At 44.6% G+C, this 21,522-nt stretch overlaps 2 protein-coding genes across 6 annotated transcripts in view; one reads left to right on the top strand and one right to left on the bottom strand.

Annotated features, from left to right (window-relative positions):
- The window catches only part of ATP6V1H (ATPase H+ transporting V1 subunit H), a 97,288-nt gene that overhangs the window by 7,264 nt on the left and 68,502 nt on the right, over positions 1 to 21,522 (top strand). For 3 of the 5 annotated variants that reach the window (XM_030859762.3, XM_060287369.1, XM_060287370.1), the window contains one exon: positions 17,252 to 17,480. The gene's annotated coding sequence lies outside the window, so the exon portion shown is untranslated. Of the gene's footprint in view, positions 1 to 17,251; positions 17,481 to 17,591; positions 17,698 to 18,702; positions 18,796 to 21,522 lie in introns of those variants that run through there. The other 2 variants (XM_060287367.1, XM_060287368.2) reach the window with 2 other exon arrangements.
- Positions 1 to 21,522, bottom strand: part of RGS20 (regulator of G protein signaling 20) — a 77,864-nt gene that overhangs the window by 55,647 nt on the left and 695 nt on the right. The gene's annotated exons all lie outside the window — the stretch shown is intronic.

Below are 21,522 nucleotides of genomic sequence, written 5' to 3'. Positions count from 1 at the left end.
CTTTAATCCATTTTGCGTTTATTTTTGTGCATGGTGTTAGGGAGTGTTCTAATTTCATTCTTTTACATGTAGCTGTCCAGTTTTCCCAGCACCACTTACTGAAGAGACTGTCTTTTCTCCATTATATACCCTCACCTCCTTTGTCATAAATTAGTTGACCATATGTGTGTGGGTTTATGTCTGGGCTTTCTATCCTGTTCCATTGATGTATATTTCTGTTTTTGTGCCCGTACCATATTATGTTGATTACTGTAGCTTTGTAGTATAGTCTGAAGTCAGGGAGTCTGATTCCTCCAGCTCCGTTTTTTTCCCTCAAGATTGCTTTGGCTATTTGGGGTCTTTTGTGTCTCCCTACAAATTTTAAGATTTTTGTTCTAGTTCTGTAAAAAATGCCACTGGTAATTTGACCGGAATTGCATTGAATCTGTAGATTGCTTTGGGTAGTATAGTCATTTTCATAATATTGATTCTTCCAATCCAAGAACATGGTATATCTCTCCATCTGTTTGTGTCATCTTTGATTTCTTTCATCAGTGTCTTACAGTTTTCTGAGTACAGGTCTTTTACCTCCTTAAGTAGGTTTATTCCTAGATATTTTATTCTTTTTGTTGCAATGCCGAATGGGATTGTTTCCTTAATTTCCCTTTATAATCTTTCATTGTTAGTGTATAGGAATGCAAGAGATATCTGCATGCCAGAAGGGGGTGGCACAATATATTTATAGTAATGAAAGGGAAGAAACTACAACAAAGATTACTCAACCCGGCAAGGATCTCATTCAGATTCGTTGGAGAAATCCAAAGCTTTACAGACAAGCAAAAGCTAAGAGAATTCACACCACCAAACCAACTCTACAACAAATGTGAAAGCAACTCTAAGTGCGAAACACAAGAGAAGAAAAGGACATACAAAAACAAACTCAAAACTATTCAGAAAATGGTAACAGGAACATACATATCTATAGTTACCTTAAATGTGAACAGATTAAATGCTCTAACCAAAAGATACAGACTCACTGAATGGAAACACAAACAAGACCCATATATACACTGTCAACACGATACTCACTTCAGACCTAGGGACACATACAGACTGAAAGTCAGGGTATAGAAAAAAGATATTCATGCAAATGGAAATCAAAAGAAAGCTGGAGTAGCAATACTCATATCAGGTAACGTAGACTTTAAAATAAAGAATGTTACAAGAGATGAGGAAGGACACAACATAATGATCAAGGGATCAATCCAAGGAGAAGATATAACAATTATAAATATCTATGCACCCAACGTAGGAACACCTCAATACATAAGGCCAATGCTAACAGCTATAAAAGAGGAAATTGACAGTAACACAATCATAGTGGGGGACATTAACACCTCACTTACACCAATGGACAGATCATCCAGACAGAAAATTAATAAGGAAACACAAGCTTTAAATGACACAACAGACCAGACAGATTTAATTGACATTTTTAGGACATTCCATCCAAAAACAACAGATAACACTTTCTTAACATTCTCCAGGATAGATCACATCTTGGGTCACAAATCAAGCCTCAGTAAATTTAAGATAATTGAAATCATATCAAGCATCTTTTCCGACCACAATGCTATGAGATTAGAAAACAGTTACAGGGAAAAAAATGTAAAAACCACAAACACATGGAGGCTAAACGATTCATTACTAAATAACTAAACGATCATTGAAGAAATCCAAGAGGAAATCAAAAAATACCTAGAGACAAATGACAATGAAAACACGACAATCCAAAACCTATGGGATGCAGCAAAAGCAGTTCTAAGAGGGAAGTGTATAGCAATAAAATCCTACCTCAAGAAACAAGAAAAGGGGCTTCCCTGGTGGCACAGTGGTTAAGAATCCGCCTGCCAACACAGGGGACATGGGGTCGAGCCATGGTCTGGGAGGATCACACATGCCGCAGAGCAACTAAGCCCGTGCGCCACAACTACTGAGCCTGCGCTCTGGAGCCTGCAGGCCACAACTGCTGAAGCCTGTATGCCTAGAGCCTGTGCTCCACAACAAGAGAGGCCATCGCAGTGAGAAGCCCTCGCACCGCAATGAAGAGCGGCCCCTGCTGGCCACATCTAGAGAAAGCCCGCACAGCAAGAAAGACCCAATGCAGCCAAAAATAAATAAATTAATTAATTAAACTAATCTATTAAAAAAAAGAGAAAGAAACAAGAAAAATCTCAAATAAACAACCTAACCTTACACCTAAAGGAACTAGAAAAAGAAGAACAAACAAAATACAAAATTAGGAGAAGGAAAGAAATCATAAAGATCAGAGCAGAAATAAACGAAATAGAAACAAAGAAAACAATAGGAAAGATCAATAAAACTAAAAGGTGGTTCTTTGAGAAGATAAACAAAATTGATAAACCATTAGCCAGACTCATCAAGAAAAAGAGAGAAAGGACTCAAATCAATAAAATTAGAAAGGAAAAAGAAGTTATAACGGACACTGCAGAAATACAAAGCATCATGAGAGACTACTACAAGCAACTCTATGCCAATAAAATGGACTACCTGGAAGAAGTGGACAAATTCTTAGAAAGGTATAACCTTCCAAGACTGAACCAGGAAGAAATAGAAAATATGAACAGACCGATCATAAGTAATGAAATTGAAACTGTGATTAAACATCTTCCAACCAACAAAAGTCCAGGACCAGATGGCTACACAGGTGAATTCTATTAAACATTCAGAGAAGAGTTAACACCCACCCTTCTCAAACTCTTCCAAAAAATTGCAGAGGAAGGAACACTCTGCAGCTCATTCTATGAGGCCACCATCACCCTGATACCAAAACCAGACAGAGATACTACAAAAAAAGAAAATTAAAGACCAATATCACTGATGAATATTGATGCAAAGATTCTCAACAAAATACTAGGAAACAGAATACAACAACACATTAAAAGGATCATACACCATGATCAAATGGGATTTATCCCAGGGATGCAAGGATTCTTCAATATAGGCAAATCAATCAATGTGATACACCATCTTAACAAATTGAAGAATAAAAACCGTATGATCATCTCAAGAGATTCAGAAAAAGCTTTTGACAAAATTCAACACCCATTTATGATAAAAACTCTCCAGAAAGTGGGCATCAAGGGAACCTGCCTCAACATAATAAAGGCCATTATATGATAAACCCACAGCAAACATCATTCTCTATGGTGAAAAACTGAAACCATTTCCTATAAGATCAGGAACAAGACAAGGTTGCCCACTCTCACCACTATTGTTCAACATAGTTTTGGAAGTCCTTGCCACAGCAATCAGAGAAGAAAAAGAAAGAAAAGGAATACAAATTGGAAAAGAAGTAAAACTGTCACTGTTTGCAGATGACATGATACTATACGTAGAGAATGGTAAAGATGCCACCAGAAAACTATTAGAGGTAATTAATGAATTTGGTAAAGTTGCAGGATACAAAATTAATGTAAGAGTTTCTGCTGAGAAATCAGCTGTTAACCTTATGGGAGTTCCCTTGTATGTTGTCATTTTTCCCATGTTGCTTTTAATAATTTTTCTTTGTCTTTAATTTTTGTCAATTTGATTACTATGTGTCTTGGCCTGTTTCTCCTTGGGTTTATCCTGCCTGGGACTCTGCACTTCCTGGACTTGGGTGGCTATTTCCTTTCCCAAGTTAGGGAAGTTTTCAACTATAATCTCTTCAAATATTTTCCCAGGTCCCTTCTCTCTCTCCTCCTTCTGAGACCCCTATAATGTGAATGTTGGTGCGTTTAATGTAGTCCCAGAGGTCTCTTAGGCTGTCTTCATTTCTTTTCATTCTTTCTTCTTTATTCTGTTCCACGGCAGTGAATTCCACCATGCTGTCTTCCAGGTCACTTATCCGTTCTTCTGCCTCAGTTATTCTGCTATTGATTCTTTCTAATGTATTTTTCATCTCAGTTATTGTATTGTTCATCTCTGTTTGTTTGTTCTTTCATTCTTCTAGGTGTTTGTGCTTTAATTTTTTTAGGTCTTTGTTAAACATTTCTTGCATCTTCTCGATCTTTGCCTCCATTCTTTTTCCTACGTCCTGGATCATCTTCACTATCATTATTCTGAATTCTTTTTCTGGAAGGTTGCCTATCTCCACTTCATTTAGTTGTTTTTCTGGGGTTTTATCTTGTTCCTTCATCTGGTACATAGCCCTCTGCCTTTTCATTTTGTCTGTCTTTCTGTGAATGTCGTTTTTGTTCCACAGGCTGCAGGATTGTAGTTCTTCTTGCTTCTGCTGTCTGCCTTCTGGTGGGTGAGGCTATCTAAGAGGCTTTTGCAAGCTTCCTGATGGGAGGGACTGGTGGTGGGTAGAGCTGGGTGTTGCCCTGGTGGGCAGAGCTGAGTAAAACTCTAATCCGCTTGTCTGCTGATGGGTGGGGCTGGGTTCCCCCTCTGTTGGTTGTTTGGCCTGAGGGAACCCAGCACTGGCGCCTGCAGGCTCTTTGGTGGTGCCAGTGGTGGACTCTGGGAGGGCTCACGCCAAGGGGTACTTCCCAGAAGTTCTGCTGTCAGTGTCCTTGTCCCCACGGTGAGCCACAGCCACCTCCCGCCTCTGCAGGAGACCCTCCAACACTAGCAGGCAGGTCTGGTTGAGTCTCCCCCGGGGTCACTGCTCCTTCCTCTGGGTCCCGATGCGCACACTACTTTGTGTGTGCCCTCCAAGAGTGGAGTCTCTGTTTCCCCCAGTCCTGTTGAAGTCCTGCAGTCAAATCCCACCAGCCTTCAAAGTCTGATTCTCTGGGAATTCCTCCTCCCGTTGCCGGACCCCCAGGTTGGGAAGCCTGACGTGGGGCTCAGAACCTTCCCTCCAGTGGGTGGACTTCTGTGGTGTAAGTGTTCTCCAGTCTGTGAGTCACCCACCCAGCGATTATGGGATTTGATTTTACTGTGATTGCGCCCCTCCTGCCGTCTCCTTGCGGCTTCTCCTTTGTCTTGGATGTGGGGCATCTCTTTTGGTGAGTTCCAGTGTCTTCCTGTCGATGATTGTCCAGCAGTTGGTTGTGATTCTGGTGCTCTTGCACGAGGGAGTGAGCCCACGTCCTTCTACTCCGCCGTCTTGAACCAATCTCCAGAAATAGAATTCTGACACAGGTTACAACATGGATGAACCTTGAAAACCCTATGCTAAGTGAAAGAAGCTGAACACAAAAGGACAAATACTGAATGAGTCCATTGATACGAGATACCAAAAATAGGCAGACATACAGGTAGAAAGTAGAAGAGAGGTTACTTGGGGCGGAGGGGAGAGGAGTTATTGTTTAGTGGGTCCAGAGTGTTTGGGTTGATGAAAACCTCTGGAAATAGATCGTAATAATGGTTCCACAACCTTGTGAATGTATTTAATACTACTGCATTATACACTTTAAAATGGTTAAAATGGTAAATTTTACATTACTTATATTGTAGCACAATTGAAAAAACACTCAAAACTCTTGACGATGTGAGCAGAGAGGAGCCTGAGAAAGCCGCCAGGGCTCAGGCTGCGGCAGCTGAGTTAATCAGTCGCGGTTCTGCCGTAGCGTTGTCACCCCCCTCTTGGGGTTCTCTCATCTTGATTTCTGCTGCCAGATAGACATTGCCAACTCTCATCCTATTCCTAGCGTTTAGTGCAGCCTAGGTTGTGATTTGGGAAAGTAGAAAAGGAATAGCAGACGCAGGGATTAGACCAAGAAGGGTCTCGTAAGCCACTCGTTTATTCATTCTTTCAACAAGCATTAATCACCTGCTTATTATTTTCTGAAGTTCCAGGCAATGTCTTAGGTGCTCGGATTCAAGGTGAGTGGGGAAGAGAACGACCTTCTCTTGTATGTACTGAATGAGGGGGTGTAAGAGTCTAGTAGACTGAAAGGGCAAGCAAGTCATAGTAAGGATTCTGGATTTTATTTTATTTTATTTTATTTTTTCTTTTTTTTTTTTTGGCCACACCATGTGACATGGGGAATCTTAGTTCCCCAACCAGGGATTGAACCTGGGATCAAACCCATGCCCCCTGCACTGGGAGTGCAGAGTCCTAACCACTAGACTGCCAGGGAAGTCCCTGGATTTTATTTTTAAGGTTTTAAGCAAGAGAGTGACATCGTGTGATTTATATATTTTAAAGACTCTTCTTTTTTTTTTTGCGGTACACGGGCCTCTCACTGCTGTGGCCTCTCCCCTTGCGGAGCACAGGCTCCGGACGCACAGGCTCAGCGGCCATGGCTCACAGGTCCAGCCGCTCCGCGGCATGTGGGATCTTCCCGGACCGGGGCACAAACCCACATCCCCTGCATCAGCAGGTGGACCCTCAACCACTGTGCCACCAGGGAAGCCCCTAAAGACTCCTTTGACTGCTTTGCATAAGAGTGAATTGGAAGAGGGCAAGCATGGGAACAGTGAAGCAGGAGGCTTTGCACTGGTGCAGGTGAGAGAGGGGGATGGCCTGGGCAGGTAATGGGAATAAAATAGAAGTGGACAGATACGGGATACATTTTAGAATTAATGGGAGTCAGGTGGATTCAAGGTACAGGCTGAGAAAAAGGGACTCAAGGAAAATTCCTAGGTTTTCTGCCTTGAGCAGTTGGGTGACTTGCTGAAATGAGGACACTGGGGAGGAAAATCAGGAGTCCAGGTAAACACAAGTTTTGGGTGCCCGTGAGTCACTCAGATGGAGATGTTCCAAAGGCTGTTGTGAAAGAGCCTGGAGCTCAGGGTAGAGGTGGGAACCTTGGAGATGTAAATGTAGGAATCATTAGCATAAAATGATATTGAGAGCTATTGGGATGGGGTAAGACCCCTAGAAAGAGATGAAAAGATAGAACAAGACTGAAGCCGCTTAAGGATTTGACACGTCCGGATGGAAATGGGGAGCCACGGACAAAGTTGAATCAGGGGGTTAACACAGTCAGGTTTGTGTTTTAGGAAGATTTCTGACTTCCGGTGTCACTTAGAGGCAGGCATGACCCGAAAGAGGAGACCAGAGAAGAGGCTGCTGTGGTACACGTTTTGGGAGATGATAGTAACTTTATCCAGGAAAGTGTTAAAAGGGATGGAGATAACTAACTAAACGGATCAAGAGATAATTTTGAATAGTGTGGACAAAACTTGAAGACTGATTAGGGGTATGAAATGAGGATAAGATTAAGGTCAAGGGTTATGCCTCTAAATTTCTAGTTCAAAACCAGGCAGATCATGGTACCCTTTCACCATCATGAAAAAGTTTGGGGAACGGTAAAGACAGATTGCTAATTTTGACATGCCTAGGCATTTCAAGCTAGGTGATGAGTAAACATTTGTACATTCATGTGTGGACTGCAGGAGAGAGAGCTGAATCATCACCCGTAAGCTGTCTCAAAGCTGTCGACGCAGCCAAGATTAGCCAGGGAGAACAAGTTGAGTGAGAAAAAGGCCTAGGATGAAAACCTAGGGAATTTCCAATATGTCAGAGTCAATAGAGGGAGAGGGATTTGCAGAAGAGGCTGAAAAAGAGCAGCCGGCGAAGTAGGAGGAAAGCAAGGTAAAAGGGACGTCGTGTCCCCTGTTCCAGACACTGGTTGTTCGACACGTCGTTTATTCCTTGTCACAGTCCGGCAAGCGGGTATGTCTCATCTCCATGTAACAGAAGGCCGCACTGAGACTCAGAAAGGTGAAATGGCCTCGCCAAAGACTCTTATCTAGAAAACAGAGCAAGTGTGAAGGAGTTTAAGCAAACCCTGGGCTATCTGGTTTCCATCCTTTGGTCTTTAGTAAAAGGAATGACGTGTGTGCGTGTGTGTTTACGTGTTTTTATATACATAAGACCATCTCTGCAGGATATGGAGAAGCTGGTAAGAGTGGAGAGCGTTTGCCTTTATGGGGGAATGGAGGTTGCTGACTGGCCAGATGGAGACTTCTGGGCTCTGTATCAGTGTAACAGACAGTGGGTAATGAAGAGTTTGACTTCGTTTTTAATGCCCGACTGCTGACAGCTTCCAGGTCCCATCACTGTCCCCCTTCTGTCTCACATCTGGGCGGCTGATACAGGACACCAGGTGCCCTCTCCCTTGGCTGCCGCGGGAAGGTCCAACCAGGTAAGCCCTGGCCCTTGCCAAGCAGAACCCTCGGCCCGGCTCGGCCATGGAAATGCTAAGCAGATCCCCTTTCTCTGCTCTCTCAAGCTGTTTCTGGACCTGCTTCCATCCTGCCCTCCTCAGAGGCTGCATCGTGTGAGTAATAAACCTTTCTATGCTCTCTGGTGTGCGTGTGACCTCACTGGTCTGGACATCAGAACCACATCTTGGGCAGGTGCCGGGCAGGGGGTCCATCCTGCCTATGTGGGGTGACCACAGCCATCACGTCCGTTCACAGCTGTGGGGCTGCACGATTCTCATTTCTAATATTTTAATTAAAAACGTAAATTAACGAAAACATTTTGAAATGGTAAGAATAAAAAAGATCCATGGGGCTTCCCTGGTGGCGCAGTGGTTGAGAGTCCGCCTGCCGATGCAGGGGACACAGGTTCGTGCCCCGGTCCGGGAAGATCCCACATGCCGCGGAGCGGCTGGGCCTGTGAGCCATGGCCGCTGAGCCTGCGCGTCCGGAGCCTGTGCTCCGCAACGGGAGAGGCCACAACAGTGAGAGGCCTGCAAGTATAAGGTTGACAAGTGCAGGGGACAGAGGCGTCCACAGTAAGCAGTCTTCTCTTTCTTCAGTTGTGTACATGTATGTAAAAGCTGGTAACAGTGCTGTCGTTTGAATCCTAAGCACACGTACACCAGCCCCAAGCCCAAACCTTGGCCCTGCCTTGAAGTGGAGACGCAGAGCGGAATCCACAGAGAAAGCTCTAGAGCGCCCCAGGCGTGCACTGCAGCGTCCCCGCTGGACTGGCTGGCTCGTTTATTAAATTGCAGCAGACTCCTCCACAGGTCCCGCCTTGGCATCTACACCGCGCCTCTGTCTAGTCTAATCCGTTCCCCACCCTGCAGGACGGGTGACCTTTCTAAGAGGCAGACGTGATCGTGTTACTTCCCTCCCTCTAACCATTCGGTGGCCCCTCATGTGTCTACAGGACTTAATGTGGCATAAAAGCCCTTTCGTGACTTGCTGATACTCCATTCACTCACCCAGCTTTCTCACCGTTCTTTTGTACTCCAGGCTCCAATCACATTAAGCATCCTTCGGTTCCTAAAATCCCCTTGTTCATTTGCATTCCTGCTCTCGGTATAAACTGTTGCCTCTGCCGGCATCACGCCCCTTTCCCAGTCTGGGCCTCCTCTTCTCCCTGGGTGATCTCCCACTTAGGCTTCAAGGCTCAGCTTAGATGCCGTTTCCCTGGGGATCTCACTAAGGCTGGGTCAGCTGCCCGTCTCCTTTCTCTGACCACAGCACTTCCTGCCCTCGGTGGGGACAGTGACAGGCCGTTTCCCTGCGTGGCTCCAAGCCCAGTATGTGTCAGGACTGTGCCTTATTCAGACCCATGCCTGAAAAGCCTGAAGCAGTCCTGGGACATAATGTGTATTCAATCAGTATTTGTTAAATGAATGAACTTAGAAATGACATGACCTGGATTTGATGATTGTGCAGGCTGTGTAAGGGGTACCTAGGGTTTTATCATGCTGTTTTTCTCTGCTTTTGTGTATATTTGACATTTTCTGTCATGAAAAGATTTTTTTAAAGTCATGGTTTTTAACTTCTAGATGATGTGTCTCATGTCTTGTTAAATTGCAAAAGACAAGAAACAGTGGGACAGAATCTGCCCCAGTTGCGTACACATGGGTGTTCCGAGAAGGCCTGACGCCGAAGGGGACACCTGCACTCCATTTGTCCCCATCGTTGGGCCGGATCCACCAGTGTGGATCCCCATCGTTGGGCCGGATCCACCAGTGTCACATTGGAGGAGCACAAAAATCAACAAACAGGATGGTAAGAACAAGGGGAGCCGTTGTTCTGTCCAAGGCAGGCAGCCTGTGACGGGCCGGGAGGGCTGCGTGGGCTCTGTGCGAGCCTCTCCGAGCTGCCCGAGAACTTGTCAGAAGACCCTGATTTCTTCGAGCTGGACTTGGCTGAATTGGATGGCTTTGCCCAGTATTTTATTATTTTTTTATTATTATTATTTTTTAAAATTTTTGGCTGCGTTGGGTCTTCATTACTGCACGCGGGCTTTCTCTAGTTGGCGGCGAGCGGGGGCTACTCTTCCTTGCGGTGCACGAGTGTCTCACTGCGGTGGCTTCTGTTGTTGCAGAGCACAGGCTCTAGGCGCGCGGGCTTCAGTAGTTGTGGCTCGTGGGCTCGCAGTTGTGGCTCGCGGGCTCTAGAGCGCAGGCTCAGTAATTGTGGCGCACGGGCTCAGTAGTTGTGACTTGCAGGCTCTAGAGCACAGGCTCAGTAGTTGTGGCACACAGCCTTAGTTGCTCCGCGGCATGTGGGATCTTCCCCGACCAGGGCTTGAACCCGTGTCCCCTGCATTGGCAGGTGGATTCTTAACCACTGCACCACCAAGGAAGCCCTGCCCGGCATTTTAAAAGGGGTGTTTTCCTTGAGGAAGCTGGAGGCTGCCACCGACTTGAAATGACACATTTTGGGGCCATTCAGGATTCATAGCTGTCATTAATTTCCTTTGCGACATGAGACATTTGGCTGAAGAAAGATTTTAACAGTGACCTCAGGTTAAAGAGGTCAAGAGAAAACTTTACGTCTCTGATTAGGGTTTCACCCACGTGGTGGGAAGGAAGCAGGACAATCATGCATTTCTATCTACTAATCAGTCAGCCAATCAGTATTGACTGGGCTCTTACCACGTGCCCAGCAGGTGTGAGGCCCCACCTGTAGAGGGGAATAACTAGGTTAATAACTGTGCTGGGAGAAACCGGCTACACATCAAGCACGTGGGTCCTGGGGGTGCCCCGGGGAAGCCTGGATCATTGGACGCACGTTGTTTTTCAATATTCAAAGTATCTGATAAAAAAAAAAAACCAACCAAATGAAATTATATGGGACGGGTATAACTGTGGTGATTTCATAGAGGATAAAACCAAGACTCAGAGAATCGAACCCAACTTGGACCTGCATTCAAAGCCCATGCTTGCCATTCCAAAGAGATTGCTTTGTGGCATCTCACTGCCTGGTGGTGGTTTGGACCTGGGCAGACCGGAAGGATGCGCGTAACTGAACTCCTGTAGTTGGGATAAAGGACGTCTTCGAGTCATCAGACTTTGATTAGTTACAGCCCAGCCTCAAGTGTTACTAGTCTGAAAGCCTGCAGTGCTTGCATTTCCAGCAGATGTCAGCGTTTACCGTCCCTCACTCCCTCCAGTCTTTTAAAAAACAAGGCAGCGCTGCGTTGCTCTTGGGGTCCTCAGCGTGGTGATTGCATCTGCGCCTGAGGTGGAGGGTTGTGTGGCAAGAAAGCCGCTGGGCGCTGAATCTTGACTCAGCGAGGAGGAATTTGAAAATGTAGTCAGCCTTCCACTTCCCCGATTTCCTACAATCCAAAGGCATTCTTTTTTTTTTTTCTCTCCCCCTTGTGATTTCATGTCTGTAAAAAACAGCCCATTTCTGATGGATGAGCCAAGCAGAGTTATCTGGCCTTTGGCCGAGACTGCATCAGACAGAGGAGGTTCTGGGGTGAAGGGAGGACACAGGGAGGATGCAGGGCGGCCGCGGTAGAAGCCCCGGCCAGATGGGGCTGGGGCGGGACCAGGCCACAGCGTGGCTTCTGGGGAGGGACCAGAGGCCGCCAAACACCGGGTCAGAGTTTATTCGCCCCCGATTACACTCTTGGAAGAGTTCATGCTCGGGGATCTAATACTAGCATTCCCTGCAGGTTTTGTGAGCAGGAACGATACATTAGTTCATTTACATCTAAGTGCCAAATGAACGTGAACTTCCTTTGTTTCCTAATGGGAGAAACCAGGCCAGACTGAGAGGCTGAGATGCCCAGGGTATGCCTGGGGGTACTGGGGAAGGTGTGCGTGGGGGCAGAGGGAGGAGGACCAGAATGAGAGGCTGAGATGCCCAGGGTATGCCTGGGGGTACTGGGGAAGGTGTGCGTGGGCACAGAGGGAGGAGGGGCAGAATGAGAGGCTGAGATGCCCAGGGTATGCCTGGGGGTACTGGGGAATGTGTGCGTGGGGGCAGAGGGAGGAGGGCCAGAACGAGAGGCTGAGATGCCCAGGGTATGCCTGGGGGTACTGGGGAAGGTGTGCGTGGGCGCAGAGGGAGGAGGGCCAGAATGAGAGGCTGAGATGCCCAGGGTATGCCTGGGGGTACTGGGGAAGGTGTGCGTGGGGGCAGATGGAGGAGGGCCAGAATGAGAGGCTGAGATGCCCAGGGTATGCCTGGGGATACTGGGGAAGGTATGCGTGGGGGCAGAGGGAGGAGGGCCAGAATGAGAGGCTGAGATGCCCAGGGTATGCCTGGGGGTACTGGGGAAGGTGTGCGTGGGGGCAGAGGGAGGAGGGCCAGAATGAGAGGCTGAGATGCCCAGGGTATGCCTGGGGGTACTGGGGAAGGTGTGCGTGGGGGCAGAGGGAGGAGAACTTCTCATCTCCCGGTTGGACCGAGGCTGATGGCTGTGGTGCCTGGGAGACCTTTGCTTCCTTCCCTCATAACCTGCCTCTCTCAGTGTTGTCAGAATATACATGGGGCAATGACGGGCCCCCAGAGCCTGGGCTCCCCGAGGGGCCAACAAATGACAGACATGCCTGGCTTTCTTCCCTGAGACAGAAACTCTGGGAAAGGGGAGCCCTACAGATTTTGCTGACACTAGTGAGTTGTTAAAAACAGTCACTTTGCAGCTATTTTTAGGAAAAGACAAAAACAGAGAAAAGGCAGTGATAGGACCTGGCTCTTGTTTGCTGATCGTGTGCTTATTTGTCAATCCAGCAAACTTGTTCTGCAGCAAAAGTGTCCGTATAATTTAGTACAGGATGGTGCTGACGGAACAACGCTCTCTCTTCCACTGAAAACTTCAAAAAATACATCCTTCAGAACATGTGACCTTCTGGGCAAATGGTCGCAGATCAGAGTCTCAAATAAACAGGACTAAATCTAACTTGCAGAAGCAGAGAGAGCAGATTTATTACAGAACTGGGAAATGTGGAGCGAAATTGGTAATATCAAATGCTTTTGATCGTTTCTTTCTAGCCATGTTTTATTCATTCCATTTGGCCATATTTTGCTCAACGATTTTTTACATAACCTCAAGCAACCTCTCCTGATAACTTATAGGTAAAAATAGTCATGTCCCCATGTGTCTGAGTTATCAGGTGACCCACACTGGATCCATCTGGTCTGACTCAAGAGAGCAGAGAGGGTCCCACGAAAACTTCAGCGTCCACCCATGTCCCCTCGGGGAGGGGATGTATGGGGAGTGTACAGTTGTGGAGGGCCTATCCACGGATCTTTGCTAATTAGGGATAAACAGAGGAGAAGCATGGATTTATCTCTGAGATGTGATCATAAAGCCCTTGGGCGATAGATGTCAAGATGCCCGAACTCAAACATCGAAATCGGGGCTCTCTCCTTTGAGTATGTGGTTGCCTTCGGAGGTCCACACGCTGCTTCAAAGTTGCAGTCCCTTAAAACTCGTGCTGGACAGCTATTTAAGGCTGTCTCACAGCCGACGGAATGGCCAGGGCTGTTGACCCAGGCGTAGGCACCAGACCCCCCTGGGTTGGACTCTCTCCTGGGCACTGGCAGTGAGGCCGTGGAGAGGCAGCGACAGCCGAGTCTTGGTCTGAGCCTTTTCCACCACCTTCCACAGACCCCCGGGGTCAGGTTTCTGAGCTGCTCGGCTCCTGCCTCCCTGCTGTGTACTTTTCTCTTGTAGTCAGGTGCCGTTTGAAGGGGCAGCTACAAAAGTGTGTTGAGACTACGCTTATGATATTTAATTCATTCTGTCTGTTTTTGAATAACGGTCCTTAGAATGGTCTCTCACTTGAAAATGAATCCTTATGATTTTTAGTGTCGAGAATTCAAAATCACATCAGCAAAATAGATTCTTACGGAAAAACGTATTTGGTTACATCATCGACGTCAAATTAAATTGCTTACGTGGTCTGCAATTTGGGTTTTACTCTTGAATATTTGAATATATGCCAATTGTCACTGCATAGTTTATTATCTTTCAACATAGTTGCTTCATTTTAAAACTACTTATTTCAGTCATTTAAAATGCAGTAACTGTAAAACCATTTTGCAGAGGTTTCTAAAATAAGCTCTCAAATGATACAAGCCTGATCTGAATTGCTTTGTGCGCGGAATGGAAATAAACGGTCCGTATTGAACCTATAACACAAGATTACTATCTAAGGTTCCCGGTAGATTTCATCTACATCTTTACCCTGCAAGAAGGCGAAACTTTAAATATTCTAACATGTTTGCAGTGGTTTTATGGTTTGGTGAAGGCTGGCTTGATTTTGGCAGGAAAGCCAACATGATGTTATGAGATCTTTTGCACAATGGAAATGAGACTTAGATGTATTTCTTCCTAACCATAAATTTAAAATCTGAGAGCGATAAAATTTATGAATGAAAGTCTAAACAGCACGCCGAGGCCAAGAAGGATTTTTTACAGTATACTTTTTAGACTTCCAGACAGGATCTTTTTGCCATTTAAAATTTTTTCTGCAAGGTTAAGTTCAATCTCGCTATCCAGTGAAAGTCTAAAGCATATACTAGCTGCTCCCACTGTGGTGTATAAATAGAATATGGAAAGCTGTATTTCCGTATTTATTTAATTTGTTATTTAATTTTAAAGGGTAAATTCTAAGCTCCAGTCTTTGTGATTTTTAACAAAAATGTTTTTATTATGTTAATTTTCAAAATTAAAACAAATAATAAACTGAGCAAATATACTAACAAACCCTCATACCCGTCACTGTTTCAACAGTTATCAGCATGTTGCCAGTTGTGCTTCGCCTCCTATCTGCCCTACCTTCCTCTCCTCCAGGATTACCTTAAAACAAGTTGAAAGTCACAGTCATTTGTTCTGCAAACACTTCCGCGTGCCTCTTGGGACTTTTTAAAAAGCATAACTGCAGTCCCGTTTGAGCTGGACATTCTTTAGACAGTCAAGGGGACATCACTGCCTTTCCCTTTGCCGGCCTCTGGCTCCACCGCCTCAAAGGCGCCCCTCCCTCCGCTTTAGAGATGCTGTCCAGGCAGAATTCTTCCAGCTTTCTTCCACCAGACACGAGGAGTGAGGCCCGATGTCTCCTTCCTCCCTTGCTCTGCCAGTTAATCTGGAGAGGTAAGCCTCTTCCCTCATTCTTTTCCCCTTTCTTTTTATGATATAACCAGACTTCTAAAGAATAGTCACACTTTACAGTCACTTTTTACCTCTATTAGTTCCATCTGATTAACTGTTTCAATAGTTACCACCAATCCCTCCGAACTGTGACTCTCATTCGTGGGTTCTCATTTTGCCCTATCTTTTGTTGCTCCGACAAGAATTTTCATGTGATTATACAGGAAGTGCAGTTGTGTCATGTGTCATCCACATCCTGGCATATCTTAAAATATCTTCCTCTTGTGTTAAGGCATGAATGACACCTGGCTATGAATAAGTCTTGAGACACAGTTTTTAAAATTTTTTTTTGAAAGCTCTCTAATTATAAGTCTATTGTTTTCAGTTATTTACTGCTTCAGAGAATTATAAGGTAAGGTTTCTTTTTTGTTTCCTTGTAGGTAATCTCATTTTCCCCCTTTTGGATATTTATAGAAATGGTGTCTTAATTTTTGAAATTTGAACATTCTATGAAGATATTACTAGACTTAGTTTTTATTGTCTGACGGAATACAATATGTATTCTCAAATTATTATATGAAATCTTTATTTATATCAGGAATATAAAGTTGTATTTTTTAAAAAAATTGATTATTGCTATTTCACTGCTCAGAACCCCCTTTTAATCTGTTCTTTTTATCTATCCCTAAGGTGAATCTGTCCTCCGTATCCCTTATTTCCTCTCCTCGCTCATAATTTTAATTTATCTTTCTTCTCTGTGTTCTGATAGACTTTTTCAAACCTTTCTTTATTTTGATATTTCCTACTTTGATAATTTTAATTTTTGTGGTGTCCAATCTGCTATTAAAAGCCTCCCTCCTTTTCAAAATTGATAACAGGATGTCTTATCTCCATGCAAAGCTTCCTTTTCTCCAGTTTTTGGTGATGTTTCAGTCATTTCAGAAATGCAACATCTGCTTGAATATTATAATGAATATAACACGGGCACGAGTTATTAAGACATGTCTTCTGTGTCCTATGTGAGTATGCCATGGTGGTTCAGTCAATGTCAACCGACAACAAAGCTACCAGTGGCAGCAGAAAGCACCTGGCTCCTTAGGCTGACTCTCCAGGCAGCGATGCTGGTTGGGCTGCAGAGAAGCCCTGTGTGGCTCTTGTCACACACCCTGGAAATCAAGCCATGTGTGAGAATCCGGAGACACCAAAGAATAAGAGGCTTCTTACCATGTGCCCTGAGCCTGGTGTGACTGGTAACATACACGAAGCACTTCAGAGCCACCACTTTTAGAAATACTGCCATTCGTTTGTGTGTCCAGAAACTCTAGGTTTACAGTCTCAAGAACAAAAGCTAAGGGCTTCCCTGGTGGTGCAGTGGTTAAGAATCCGCCTGCCAATGCAGGGGACACGGGTTCTAGCTCTGGTCCGGGAAGATCCCACATGCCATGGAGCAACTAAGCCCGTGTGCCACAACTACTGAAGCCTGTGCTCTACAGCCTGCAAGCCACAACTGCTGAGCCCACGAGCCACAACTATGGAGCCCGTGCTCCACAACAGGAGAAGCCACCGCAATGAGAAGCCCGCGCACTGCCATGAAGAGTAACCCCTGCTCGTTGCAACTGGAGAAAGCCCGCGCGCAGCAATGGAGACCCAGCACAGCCAAAAATAAATAAATATATTCATTTAAAAAAAAAAGAAAGAACAAAAGCTAAGTTTCAAACTCAAGCTAAGTTAGAAAACCACCTAATGCTATATATCCTCTAACCCATTCTCATTCAGAAAAACTTCAGACGAGCAAAGAAGCCCATAAACATAGTCTACCTTTGCTCAGCCGAATTATTTGGTGGCGCTGGTGGAGATGTTTGCCTCTAAAAATAGAATCCAGTGGCGAAAACCCAATCTTTAATGTAAAAGCCTGAAAGACAATTATTTAAATGTTAAAAAAAGTTGGTAAACATGATCAAACTTAACTTTGAAGAATAGGACTTGATGTGGATCTTTTTTGTATAGTTGTTTTCAGAGTAGAAAAATCTTGTGGAGAATGAAGACGCTGACACTGGGTTTTACATGATATTCCCACTGGCGGGAAGAATCACATTTTCCCAGAAGCCCCTGAGTCTGGAGCCTGGTGAGCCCTCCTGCCTTTGCTCCCCTGGAAACACCTGCAGTAGGAACCCAAGGATTCCCGGCTCACCCGTGCGCGCCAAGGACGGAAGATGTAACCACGACAGACTTCCAGGTGAGCCTTTCCCTAAGCGGGTTTGCGAGCCTCTCAGATGTTAAGGAGATTGCTACAGAATTCTTTTCAGAGGGTCTTCGGAAAGATAAGAACCACCTTTGTCCTTCTCAGCGAACTTACCCTTTCACAACTGGAGGCAGGACAGAACAATTTTGTCTTCTGAGTACGTTAATGTGAAGGTGCTGGATACCAGAAGCATAATTCCTTTCTCACTAAGGTATTTTTTCCTCTCTTCTTTCTTCTATCGTTTTTGCCACACAAAGCTCCGCTGTCTTCATAGGTGCCCTTTGGGGCCTTGGAATTGGTTTCTCTCCTTTTACTGTGTAATGTCTCAAAACAAGTGCTTTGATCAGACGCCCAAGGGGTCACACATCTGGAACAGGAGAGCACTTAGGAGTCTGTGCTCTTAGAGGGGCATCGACATTGAAATGATACGAACAGTAATTTTGTGTACAACACTTTCTTGTCTAAGCTCTGCCCACTTTTATTATAGGGAAGGAATGCACACACATATGCGTATATATCTGTATTGATGGATGGATGGGTCGATGACTTGACTTATTGCCAGTGTGGCTGGAAAGTTTCCTCTCTCTCTCTCACATTTACTATTAGAAAGAGTGACTGGTCCAGGGAGCACCCCACCTCCCGCTTGTACTTTGTGCCCTGAATGGAAGGAAGCAAAAATCCTTGTGGAGAAAAAAGAATTCTGACGAAGCCAAGTTCGTGAGTGTATGTGTGTGGTGTGTGTGCGTGTGTATGTTTGGGGAATATTAATTTATTTTGTAGCAAACTAGTGGCCGTGTTGGGCTGCTTTGGGCGGAATGCACAGAGAAATCACTATTGAGGCTACTGGCTTCAAGCCCACGAGATTATAGCCTGCTTCTAAAACACTGCCAGCATCTATCGAATTAGTAATGAAATCAGTGTCAGAAAAACCTAGGTTCAAATCACCACTCAGCTGACTTCACACGTGGAACCAAAAGTTTTTCCAAACTTGTCTTCTCATCTCTAAAACAGGTCTAACGACGTCAGTGCTACTGACCTAATGAAATGGGTTAAGAATTCAAATAAAAAGAACAGGAAGAACCACAGTGAATGTAGGCAATACATTTATGCAACACGTAAATGTATTGTTATTTTCAGTCTAACCTGCCTTTGGAGGGCTTTTACTTTTTTTTTTTATTTTGAAATAATTATAGATTCACCGGAAGTTCCAAAAAAGGATCTACACAATGGTCCCACGCACTTTTCATCCAGTTTCGCCCAATGGGAACTTCATAAGTCGTACAACATCAAAACCAGGAGACTGACCTTGGTACAATTCTAAGAGCTTACTCAGATTTCACAAGTGTGTGTGTGAGTGTAGTTCTATGCAATTTTATCACATGCGTAGGTTTGTATAACCACCGAAATCGAGATAAAGAAGCATTTCATCCCTGCAAAGCTCCCTCAAACCACCCCTTTGTAGCTGCATCCACCACCCTCGCCATTCTGGTCTTTGGTAATCACTAATCTATTCTCCATTTCTCTAATTTTATTTTAACAATGTTATATAAATGGCATCATACAGAATGTGACCTTTTGGGATTGGCTTTTTTCACTCAACCTCATTCCCTGGAGACTGATCCCAGGGGCAGTGTTAGTAGTTCATTCCTTTTGTGTATCAGTAGTTGATTCCTCTTAGTTGGTTCATCGTGTTCCACGGCACGGATGTACCACAGTTTATTTAATCCTTCATCCCTTGAAGGACTTTTGGGTTGTTTCTAGTTTTTGGCTATTATGAGTAAAGCTGCTGTGAACATTAGCATATGGAGTCTGTGTGAACATAGGTTTTCATTTCTCTGGGATAAACGCCCAGTAGTGAAATTGCTGGACCGTACGGTAGTCGCATGTTTAGTTTTGTGAGAAACAGCCAAATTGTTTTCCACACTGCCTGTACCATTTTGCCGTCCTACCAGCAATCTTTGAGTGATCTAGCATCTCTGCATCCTTGCCAGAAATTGGTTTCGTCACTATGTTTCATTTTAGCCATTCTGATAGGTGAGTAGTGGTATTTCATTGTGTTTTTAGCTTGCATTTCCCTAGTGGTAGTGATGCTGACTATCTTTTCATGTGTTTATTTGCCATCTGTGTATGCTGTTTGATGAAATGCCTGTTCACGTCTTTTGCCCATATCCTACTTGGAATGTTTGGGTTTTTTATTCTTGAGTTTTGAGAGTTCTTTATAGTTCTAATTACAAGGTCTTTGTCAGATATGGGGTTTGCAAATATTTTCTCCAAGTCTGTAACTTGTCTCTACATTCTCTTAAATAGGGTCTTTGGCGGAGCAAAGGTCTTTATTTTTGATGGGATCCAATTTATCAGTTTTTCTTCCATGAACTATGCTTTTGCTATATAAGAGCTCTGCCTGGGCTTCCCTGGTGGCGCAGTGGTTGAGAGTCCGCCTGCCGATGCAGGGGACACGGTCCAGGAGGATCCCACATGCCGCGGAGCGGCTGGGCCCGTGAGCCATGGCCACTGAGCCTGCGCGTCCGGAGCCTGTGCTCCGCAGCGGGAGAGGCCACAGCAGTGAGAGCCCCGCATGCAGAAAAAAAAAAAAAAAAAAAAAGAACTCTGCCTGCCTTAGGTTATAAAGATTTCCTGTCATTTTTTTCCTAAAAGTTTTACAGATAGTTGTGCATTTAAGACTCTGGGCATCTAGACACATTTCAGCCCATGTTTTGCTTACTTCTCTCCATTTCTAGATAATATTTCAGGTCTACCTTAAATGTCACCTTTTCCACTCTTTCATTAGGCCTTTTTCAGTTGTTTTACTCCATATCAATCATATTCCATCTCAGTGTCTTACTGATTGAAAGGGTGTAATCACATAGATAACCTCTAGCATTGACAGGACTCATGCTGATAGGATGCAGTTTTGATAATACTGTGAGTCTGTAGAGAGGAAGGGCAAAATCTTTCTCTTTCTCAAAACTTAGCCCAAGGTTTTGCAGATAGTAGGGACTCAGTGATATTTGTAGACTTAAATGCATTGAGTTCTACCATCCTGATCCTTGCTAGATGAAGGGACATGGCCGCCTCAATGTGCATCTATGTTCAGACGCAATAGAAAAAGGCAACACTGAGTGGAGAGGCCAGTAGCATCCCAACTGGATCACTCCTGACTGCTTGCACCTGCTGCTGCACAGGCTGGGACCTGATTACCTGGGTTAACGAGGTCAGGATGGCAGCTCGGAGGGCCCAGCACCCCAGGGCTGTCGATTCCAGGACGCTGTCGGAATGTGTACTGCACGTTCATAGATACTTTCCAGTCCTTTGCCTATGACTCTGCTTAAAGCATACTCTCCAAGGCAGTTAGATCTTTGACATTATATGTGTGTATGCACATATTATATATATACATACATGTATATTATATACATGCACACACGACATATACTGTTATTGCCGCCTGCTTCCTCAGCGTTGTCTCCAAATTCTACCTTTTAGCAATCTCTTTTGTGTGTGTTGCCTTCATTTAGATGCCCATTAATTAAGGACTTCTGGCCATTCTATCCCATTTCATTCTAGTTTCCTAAAGACCTAGTGTTTCGGTGATAGGAGGAGGTGTGGAAATTCATGTATTATTTGTCTGAAAGCTCGAAAGTAAAGGTCAGTACATTCCTACAGAAAAAGGTTCCTAATGACTAAAAAAACCCACAATTTTTCTTCTCCTTGTGCCAATCGGTTAAAATAACATTGGGGAAAGGGCAGATCCAGATACTTAGAGTCTACAAATAAATAATGATTATTATGAGGATATGAGCATAGGGACAGATAGATTTTCTAGTGCTACAGGATTTGGACAGGTTTGCTGTCGTAGGATTTGCAGCATTTAATTCTGAGTTCTGATCATTATTTGTCAGAGGTATTAACACGTGCCCATCTCCCTCCACATGAATAACCTTTTAAGAGGTGGTTCTATTTATAGTTAAGAGGATTTACAGACTTAAACTGTACTTTCTGCAAAGATACACACAATACTGAGCAGGAAAATGGTTAC

This window comes from Globicephala melas, chromosome 17, assembly GCF_963455315.2.
Source record: "Globicephala melas chromosome 17, mGloMel1.2, whole genome shotgun sequence".
In the NCBI taxonomy this organism is placed as follows: Eukaryota; Metazoa; Chordata; class Mammalia; order Artiodactyla; family Delphinidae; genus Globicephala; species Globicephala melas.
This window is presented reverse-complemented; position numbering and strand designations above follow the sequence as displayed.